General features: G+C 38.2%; 1 long non-coding RNA gene across 1 annotated transcript; it reads left to right on the top strand.

The window, feature by feature from the left end:
- The first annotated feature begins 230 nt into the window (after positions 1-230).
- Positions 231-2,630, top strand: LOC141759899 (uncharacterized). The gene is made up of 2 exons (XR_012592224.1): positions 231-1,292; positions 1,415-2,630. It is a non-coding gene; the product is annotated as an uncharacterized LOC141759899 (long non-coding RNA).
- The last annotated feature ends 7,038 nt before the right edge of the window (positions 2,631-9,668 follow it).

The raw sequence follows: 9,668 nt of genomic DNA, 5'->3' as shown, positions 1-9,668 counted from the left end.
ATCTAAATATAATACTGTCACTGCTATTACTTTGGTTATAAATGATATTGTATCTGCTGCTGACAAAGGGAAATATTCTGCTGCCCTCTTTGTTGATCTAGACAATCTTTGACAGCAATGTTTGATTCTGGGAAATGATCGGTCTGTAATTTTACCACTGTCAAAGAGGTTTCCAAAGGTTGCCAAAGAGGGTCTATATTGGGTCCTGTCTTGTTCACAATTTATATTACAGTTTTTTTCGATTGTTTACACACATTTTCTGGTACTTGACACACAATGACCACAACATGTAACTCATGTACCAACCCCCTGAACCAATTCTGCTAAACTACAAGCACAATTCCTGCTTTACACTCAAATTGCAGTTCTAAAACACACTTTTTTCAAAACACTACACACAATTCTCTGCATTTGAAATCTCGTTTTCACAAGGAACACACTGTCATTCAAAATTCTAAAGTCAATTGCCCTACTATGCACACTGACTCATCACATGGGCAAACACCTGTCACACAGTGTTACAATTAGCAATCAGAGCTTTAGCATAAAAGGGCAACAGGTGAGCTCTTCTGTTTTGGAGCAATGGATGCCAACATTGGAAACAGAGGCAGAGCCAGAGCCAGAGGACTGAGAGTAAGAGGAGGAGGACGGGGAGGACGAGGACGAGGAAGGCCAAGGACCGTAATCTCTGATGATATCCGAGCCACTTTGGTTGACCAAGTGGTCAACCATGGTCTAACAATGAGGGAGGCTGGGCAAAGAGTACAGCCAAATTTGAGCAGGTACACTGTAGCATCCATCATCCGGACTTTCCGAAATGAGAATAGGTAAGACATCTACTCTCACTAGAAAATTGCAGTACTGCATATCAATACAGTACTCAATGAGTACAGTAGTACAGTATTGCCTGTGGACTGTTCTGTAGGACTGTAAAAATAAAGTATGTTTCAAGTATTTGGGAAATGTATTCCTACACAGTATTTACAGTATTTTACTATTTGTATTGCAGAACTGAAAGATTACCAACACAAGGTGGTCGGGAACGTCTTCTGTCTCCTGAACAGGAAACTGAAATCATGAACATGGTCCTAGAAAATAACGCCATAACATTACGGCAAATACAAAGAAAAATAATAGAAAACAATGAGATATTTCAAAATATTGATAGGGTAAGCTTATCAACACTGGGCCGTGTCTTGCGCAGAAATAATTTGAGGATGAAGCAGGTCTACAGGGTGCCATTTGAACGCAATTCAGAAAGAGTCAAAGAATTGCGATATAACTATGTGCAAGTAAGTCCTATACAATCCCACAATTGATGCATACTCTCAACACTGCATAAATTATACATATTTCAGTATTGTAATCATAATGATTGTGCTTCACAATAGTGACCACTCCATGTCTGTTTCAGAGAGTCCTTGAGCTAGAGGTGGCTGAAGTGGAGCACCAGTTCATCTTCATTGATGAGGTTGGATTCAACCTCACAAAAAGACGAAGGAGGGGAAGGAATATCATCGGCCAGCGTGCCATTGTTGAAGTCCCTGGCCAGCGCGGAGGGAACATCACAATGTGTGCAGCGATTACCCACCATGGCGTCATCCATCACCATGCTACCCTTGGCCCCTACAACACTGCCCATCTGATCAGATTCCTGGACACCCTACACAACACACTCATTCCACCAGATCAGATAGACGGCCCAGAGCAGCTCAGGTACGTTGTCATTTGGGACAACGTAAGTTTCCACCGGGCTGCTCTGGTTCGTAACTGGTTCACTGCCCACCCACGCTTTTTAGTTGTTTATCTCCCTCCATATTCTCCATTCCTCAATCCTATTGAGGAATTCTTTTCTGCCTGGAGATGGAAAGTGTATGACCGAAATCCACAAACGCGTGTACCCCTTCTCCGAGCTATGGAAGACGCATGTGGAGATATAGCAGTTGATGCTTTTCATGGCTGGATTCGACATGCTAAGCGATATTTCCCCCGCTGCTTGGCCAGGGAAAACATTGCTTGTGATGTGGATGAGGTGCTGTGGCCAGACCGAAACAGAAGAGAGGATGCAGCATAGTTTTTTTTTTCCGTTTTTTTTACTGAAACTGTATACAGTAAATTCTTCTGTTGTTTTGTATGTAGACCACTGTATGTGCAACTTTGTGTTGTTTGGGATGTACACTGTGTACATTGTTTTTGTGGGGAAAATAAAATATATTTGTTACCGTGTATTTGTGTGTTCTGAGTATAAAAACAATATTCTAAAATATTTTACAACACACTTATGTATGTACTGTCTGTAGTAAGTGTAACACTGAACAAAAAAAAGGCCTAAGTCATCATGATGAATGGAGAAGAAGTGTTTTCCATTCATCATAGTGTTTTACATTGAGCACATCAGTGTTCAACTGGTTCTTATAAATGTCTATTCATATGATGGTTTGTGTGTGTCATTTGAAAACAAAATACCATTTTGAGAAGAAATAACATTGTTTTGAATGTAAAGTTTCATTTTGCAGGAGAATTGAGGGGTTTTGCCCATTGTGTGTGTGTTTTTTGATTTGTGTGTAGAGTTTTGAGAGTATGAGGCATGCTTTCAGAAAATGTGTGTAAACAATCGAAAAAAACTGTAACAATTGTATGTCCTTCTTAACAAATTGTAACGCCCATCTTTATGCAGATGACACAGTTCTGTATTGCTTTGCTGATACTGCACACTCAACCACTGATATCCTACAACAAGCCTCTGACAAATTGTAAGATACACTTTTTAATTTGAAATTAGTTCTGAATGCAAAGAAGACTAAATACATGTTATTCTTCAAAGCCAGAAATATTGTGGACAACAGTTTGCATATTACCACTTTGAATGGACTTAGTATTACCAGGGTCTCGGAGAATAAAAAAATACCTTGGTATCTGGCTGGACCCAAAATGTTTAAATTTGTACAGACACAGAGCTAATTTTCCTATGTTCAGTAGGAAGCGAATAATTGAGGCAGATTTCTTGTCTACTTAGATTATGGTGACGTTATCTATAGATACGCCTCTGCCTCCACTCTCACTCTCCAACCCAGATTCAGTTGATCACTACGCCCTAAGATTTATTGCTGGTGACAGTTATTCTACTCATCATTGCATCTTGTATGAAAAGCTTGGTTGGGCATCTCTAACAGTAAGACGGGATAGGCATTGAATTGTTTTCATTTATAAAGCCCTTAATGTCAACTTGCCGTCATACATTGTGTCCTAAAAAAATGGCCATATAGTCATTATTCAGCTCGTTGAAGTGATTGGTTTAAGCTTGAAGTCCTGCGTGCAAACACTACATTTGGGGAAACTGCTTTTGGTTTCTGTGCTGAAAAAACTTGGAACAGTTTACAAAACACATTAAAACTAAACACAATCGTACCAATAGGGGATTTTAAATCCATGATTACAAATGACTCTTGAATGTAACTGTTTTTAACAGTGTTCTATTGTTTGGCTGATTGCTCCTTGTTAACTCGTTAATTATGGTCTTGTGTGTATTTATACTGTTTTATTGTACTCTCGACATCATTGAAAATTATGGCATGCCCTCAATGATTCCTTAAGATTTAAATAAAGGTTGAATGAATGAATGAATGAATCTGGGGTTGGCTTTTAACCGTAACCCACATAGAGCCGCGGAGGAGGGACCAACTTTGAATAACTGGATTAAAAAAAAGTCAAGCATACTATTGTTTCTATTGATCAAAAGACCCTAAGTAAAACAAAGGTTCACTAGAGCATCTCTCATTAACTGTCCTTCTGGTCCATCTGGTTGCTGTGCTGCCAGTGGTAGGTCAGGGCCAACTACTTGAGTCTGTGAATGATCAACTCTTTCATCACAATGAGGAGCCTTGTGCTCTTCAGCGATATTATGAAGCATGATGCAGACAAGAATTATTGCTTGGAGTTTTTTCAAGCATTGAATAAAAGAATGATTAAATATGTGCCATGTGTCCTACATGTCTCCACATCCACCTTGAATCCATGCTGGACCCACAATGGGATCAGAATTATCCTGATTTTTGGCATCAAATCTATCCTAATCTCCACCTTAGAGTTTTGAAATACCAAAAGGAAACATTTGATCTGGATTCTGGGTAGGATTAGATTACCAAATCCATATCTCAATTTGTAGGATCAGGATCACATTTCCCGGTTTTGGACCCAATTTTGAGATTTAATTCTATCCAGATAATTCTGATCTAGATTGAACGTTTTGAAATACTGGGCCCAGAGGATGAATCATAGAAATAGAATAGGAGTATAATGGACATTGAACTGTTTCGTTCTTGTTCTTGCTAGTTGGTGGTGACAAGTGGGGCCGTAAAGTGTGTTGCTCCGCTGCTAATCTGGCAGCAGAGGTAGCTGTTAAGGCCAATTCATACTTTCTTTCTTACTTACTTATAAAAGGGACAGCCAGCATGGCGGAACTACACGCACACAAACACACACTAGACGCAGACGCTGTTGTGTTACACGTCACACCGGCCTGAGTGAGTCCATGACTTGCTGCAAATTGGTTTATACGGAAGTTAACCCGCTACAACGGTCACAATGGCAACAGTACACATAAAAATGTCCGCCGCTCTGACCATCCTGCTACGTTGATCTGATTAGGAATGTCTGTTTTACTCCTATTCTATTTCTATGGGATGAATCCTACTGACTTTGGTGATCCCCTCACTTTACCTCTAGTGACACCATGAGGTCAGTGTTAATTTTGTCGATACTTATTCATTGTTACGACAACGTAAATTAAAAACAAATTGACAACAAAAATGACTGCGAAATCTCTCTTTATTATGCCCTGACGAGTAAAGACGAAACAAAATAGTTGGCTCTGTTCGGGCGGACAAAGGATGCTCTTTTAGTTTTTTCTTTTCTGACCTATAGCCGACCATCATTAACTGATCATTAACCGTTAACAGTCAAGATTATAATGTACGATTCAGGGTTTCATCAGCGGTCTTAGTGACTTCAGACTGTATCTCATACTCGCCGTCATTGTCATTAGACCTGCTTATGCTAATTTCATAAATTCACAACATGTTTTTGTCTAACAAAATATTCTGCTTCAATCCACATTTGTTGGTGTTAAGCCTTTCAAAAACAACATTTTCACTATGGTCAAAAACCGTTTGCTCTCCCACTTGTTGCACACAAAGGGAGGCTCACACTGACAACATCAGCTACACATTCATAAAAAAATAATAGCAATATAATATAATGCTTGTTTGCCTTAATGACGCAGTTTAGACATTTTTACAACAGCTGATTTTTTAAATCAGAGTTCTACTGAGTGAAACTTGACCCCTAATTTAGCAGAAGACCCCATTAATAAACTGATTACTAATAATGATGTCTGATATGAAAGAAGTACGGTAAGTCAGTAACACATTCTCAGCCTAAACACATACTGTACAGTAGTTCAAGGTATGCTTACAGCCAGGAGAATTATCCTTCCGTAAAATCCAATACAGTTTTGTGGAGGCAGACACCGAAACAGAAATAGGCCTTAAGGGCAATGAGTGTCACCTGTCATGACCTTAGGAATGTGCACGTTTGTATTTTTCCAACACAATTTTCATGAAACTGTCTGAGAAACTTATGACTAAAACTTACATTGACTAAAATAAGACTAAAATCAAAACTAAAATTCGAAAATCTTGACTAAAACAAAACAAAACAAAACAAAAATACTTCTTTACTGCACAAATGCTCACTGACTGCTAGTCAATAAATTTCCACTTACATGACGTCTCATGGAAAAAATAACATTCCGTCATCACCCTCACTTAGAGCCGGCCTCTGACAACAAAGCCATCCATATACTGGCCACCTAGACTTATCTAATCCTCCCTTTTTACGGCATTGGCCAGATGTTTGGACATGTTTGAGGAACTCTCATTTAGTGTTGTTTGCAAAAATAAACAGAAAAGGAACTGTAATCCCCTTAGGGAAATAGGGTAAAACCAGTCAGCAGAGGATTTCAATCCATCATTATTTGGGGTTATAGCGTGCTGAAATATGCTTCCGTTGACTGCATGACTCAAAACAGTGTATTCCTCTGGGCTCAAAGGAACATACTGAAAATAAAACACAAGGAAAATAATTTACAGTCCCCAACAGTCACACAAATCTTACACAGTCAAATTTAAAAGGCTCCTCTCTAAGAGAAACCGAGAAACTCTGCATTCTCTACCCATTTGGTCATTACTGACAGGACATTTATGACAAGGCACCATTGTTAATACTACTAGTCTTTAACCAGTCAAATGGAGGAACCTCAGGGAAATACACATCTAAGTGGGGGCAATACTCCTCAAACCCCAGGAATTATGTTTAAAAAGTTCAGCAGCCAAATTGTCAATTAAAGAAAAACATTTATAAGTGTAAAGCCAAGTCAATAATCATGGTCAATGAGTCTGGCCTGTGTTAGTGAGACATTACAACACCCAGCAAAAACACCCAGACTCCCAGCTCATTGTTTTTCGAACTGTTTTCGTCATGAATACTTTTACATGCGAATATTACTTGGTGAAAAAGCGCCATATTTTTTTTTCCGGAACAAAGTTGACTTTTCTGAGCTTCCACACGGCGAAGAAAGGCATCAACCAATCACGTTGTGTGGAACGTGCTGAGTTACGCCTATATTTACAAGGAAATCCTTCCGTTCTTACCTTTCACAATCAAAGCCCTCAACATATAATATTCGCAAGCAAGTATTGCATTTTTATTTTGTTTATTCGTCATGTCCCCGGCAGCTGCATTCTCGCGTTGTCACAAGATCACGCAAAAATTCATCTCGTCAGGCTTCAAGTAATGCATTTGTGTCCGGCAACACAGAGCATGGACCAATCAGTGTCCTGTGAGGAGCTACTAGCAGCTATGGGCGTGCCATAGGTGTGTATGTGTCAGAACTGGACAGTAGTTCTTCGTTGAAAGAAGGGCGAAGAACGGCATTGAAGGCTTTTCTCGATTGAAAAGATGTTTTCACTCTTCTCCCGGCTGGCTACGGCAAGAGTTTGATTGACAGATGGTTCTTCCAAACAATAATATTTTCACCCCTTTATCTTGCCATCAGACAGCCCTTTCTGACGGGGAACTGAACTGAAAATGAAACTTATCTTTGCTCTCTCTAAAGCCAGCAGGCTCAAATGACAAAAAAGTATAGATACGTTTCACTTTCAGTTCAGTTCGCCGTTGGAAAATATTCTAAATATAGCGTTCACTTAAATGGATATAATTTTTTTAGGTCAGCCTTTCTTTTAGGTGGCTAAAATACTTTTCTCTGCTGTTCCCGTCCACAGCACTGTATTGCTTTGCTCCGGTGTCGGTCTTTTACTCGATCAGCCAAGCTAGGTCAAATCGTGTCCTCCAGTGTTTGATGTTTCTACATCAGCAGCCACCGCTAAAATTGTAGTGCTAACATTAAATACATTGAACCAGCACAGGATACACATATGACTAACCTTATGTCCGCTTTTCAAAATAAGATGTTAACACAGAGTGTACTAAATAATTATATGTGGAAATGAAATTAATTTAATTATTTTCACAGGAATATTCAAAGGAAGAGAGATCAGCCATGGTCGGTGACATGAAGAAAAGAGAGGATGGCTGGAAGCAAATTGGTGAAATGATGAATAACACAAGATTGTTGAAGATTAACTGCTTGTGGTATAAGTAAAATGGCCAGCCTTGTTCTGTGAATAGCAGTTTTTGATTTATTTGTTTTCTCAAATTATGTTTTGCTTAAACTTAGGTCTTGGTGACAAATATTGCATTTCATTTAAAACTCACTCAATATGTCCGGTTTAAGCACTGATTAAAAGCACACACTTTGACTCATGTTCCTTTTCTTTTTTTGCCCACATCCAACAGATGCGCTTGAGCTGTACAAAGCAAAGAGTGGCATAGTGGCCCTGACCAGGGCTCACAGAATGGCTTGAAGATGACTAAAGTGTTCAAATGTTGTTTGCATTTTCCAGACCGTATTTGTGAGATTTCTTCCCGAGTTTGTTTCTGCAGTAAAGATGAAATAGTGCACAACACACACACACTTATTGTATATCACATAATAGAGAACACATAATCTTAAAGTCACATAAAGTTTTATACATGTTTCATATACATGTTTAGTATATTCATGCTGAGGTGTACTCCCCTCTCTGTCTTGTTTTTTTTTTAACAATATATTTATTGGTTTTCAGTTTCTAAATCGCATGAAATTGTACAGTGATTAACAGTTATGTAAAACACAGAAAATATTTTCACCCCGTTCTCCCTCCCATCAACCCATCCCTATCAACTGAGTAAAGACATAAAAAATAATAAATTTGAAAAATTATTTAAAAAAATAACTTGATAAAACATAGCATAATAAAATAAATACATTAAAGGGTGTTTCTCAGATCAATGTACAATATCATAATGCTATCCTACTCACTCAAAGTACGTCTTGTTCTCCAAATATCACCCAAAACATTTTGTTGACGTCTAACAATATATGTCAGCTTTACCACTGACATGTTTGATACCATTTCTTTAATCCACATTCAGATTATTGGCCAATCAACATTTCCAAATAAATTTAATTAGTTTATAGTAAGTTTAGCTTGTAATATACACATCTACAAATCTAAACTATTTGCTTTGTAGGTGTGGATTGGTAGTATATGTACCCAGAGTAAAAAACTTAGGATCCACTGGTATTTTTTTTGAGATTTGGTCATCATATTGATAATATCTTGCCAAAAGGATTTTCATTTTCACACATTCCCAAATACAGTGGTACAGTGTCTCTCTTGCCTCATTACATTTGATACAAGTATCAGGATTGTTATCATTAAATTTGATATGCAATATAACAGGAGTTATGCAAGTATGCATCAGCAACTTTTACAGTGAAAGTTTCAAGCTACTGTTGACTGCCTGCCTCTGAGCCTTATTACATGCCTTACTCCAGTCTTCTAAACATATTTCATCATCTATATCTTCCTTCCATAGTCTCGGATTAGATTCTGAGGATTCATCAGACCCAGACACCAACAAGTCATACAAAGATGAAATTAAACATTTATCATAACAATGTCCTATGATCGCTACTTCTAATGAGGAAATGAAAGGTGTATCCCATGCATGGTTTTGAGACGTGGATAAAAAGCTCCTTAGTTGAAGGTAAAAATATTTTTTGGACTGCCATATTTTGGTTTATATTCCTGCAAAGGCCATATGTGGATAAAACATGCTCATGAGCAAATTATATGTTTTTATAATTTTTTTCTCTCTCGCTTGCAGCTGCCTGTACAACTCTTGGTTCTTGAATTAGTGCGCGAGGACTTATATTGTGTGAGTGGCAGTTATTATCTGTGCGTGTGATATAACAATTTGCTTGTGAGCATGTTTTATCGTGCTCGCAACATAAATCTAACACCATAAACATCCATTTAGTAAAAGATTAACTGAAAAATGAAACAGCTGCTCATTTAGAAAGGTTATCATATATTATTTTACGTCTGTTGGTGTAACAAATAAGATGGCACCATTGAAGTTTTGCCTTCTTGGGTGGTACCGATATGTGGTCTGGCCCAAGGATTAATGGTATTCCTTATTATTCTGTATTTCCAGTGTGAATT

This window comes from Sebastes fasciatus, chromosome 21, assembly GCF_043250625.1.
Source record: "Sebastes fasciatus isolate fSebFas1 chromosome 21, fSebFas1.pri, whole genome shotgun sequence".
Taxonomy (NCBI): domain Eukaryota; kingdom Metazoa; phylum Chordata; class Actinopteri; order Perciformes; family Sebastidae; genus Sebastes; species Sebastes fasciatus.
The sequence above is the reverse complement of the archived record's forward strand: the minus strand, read 5'-3'. Positions and strand labels throughout refer to the sequence as shown.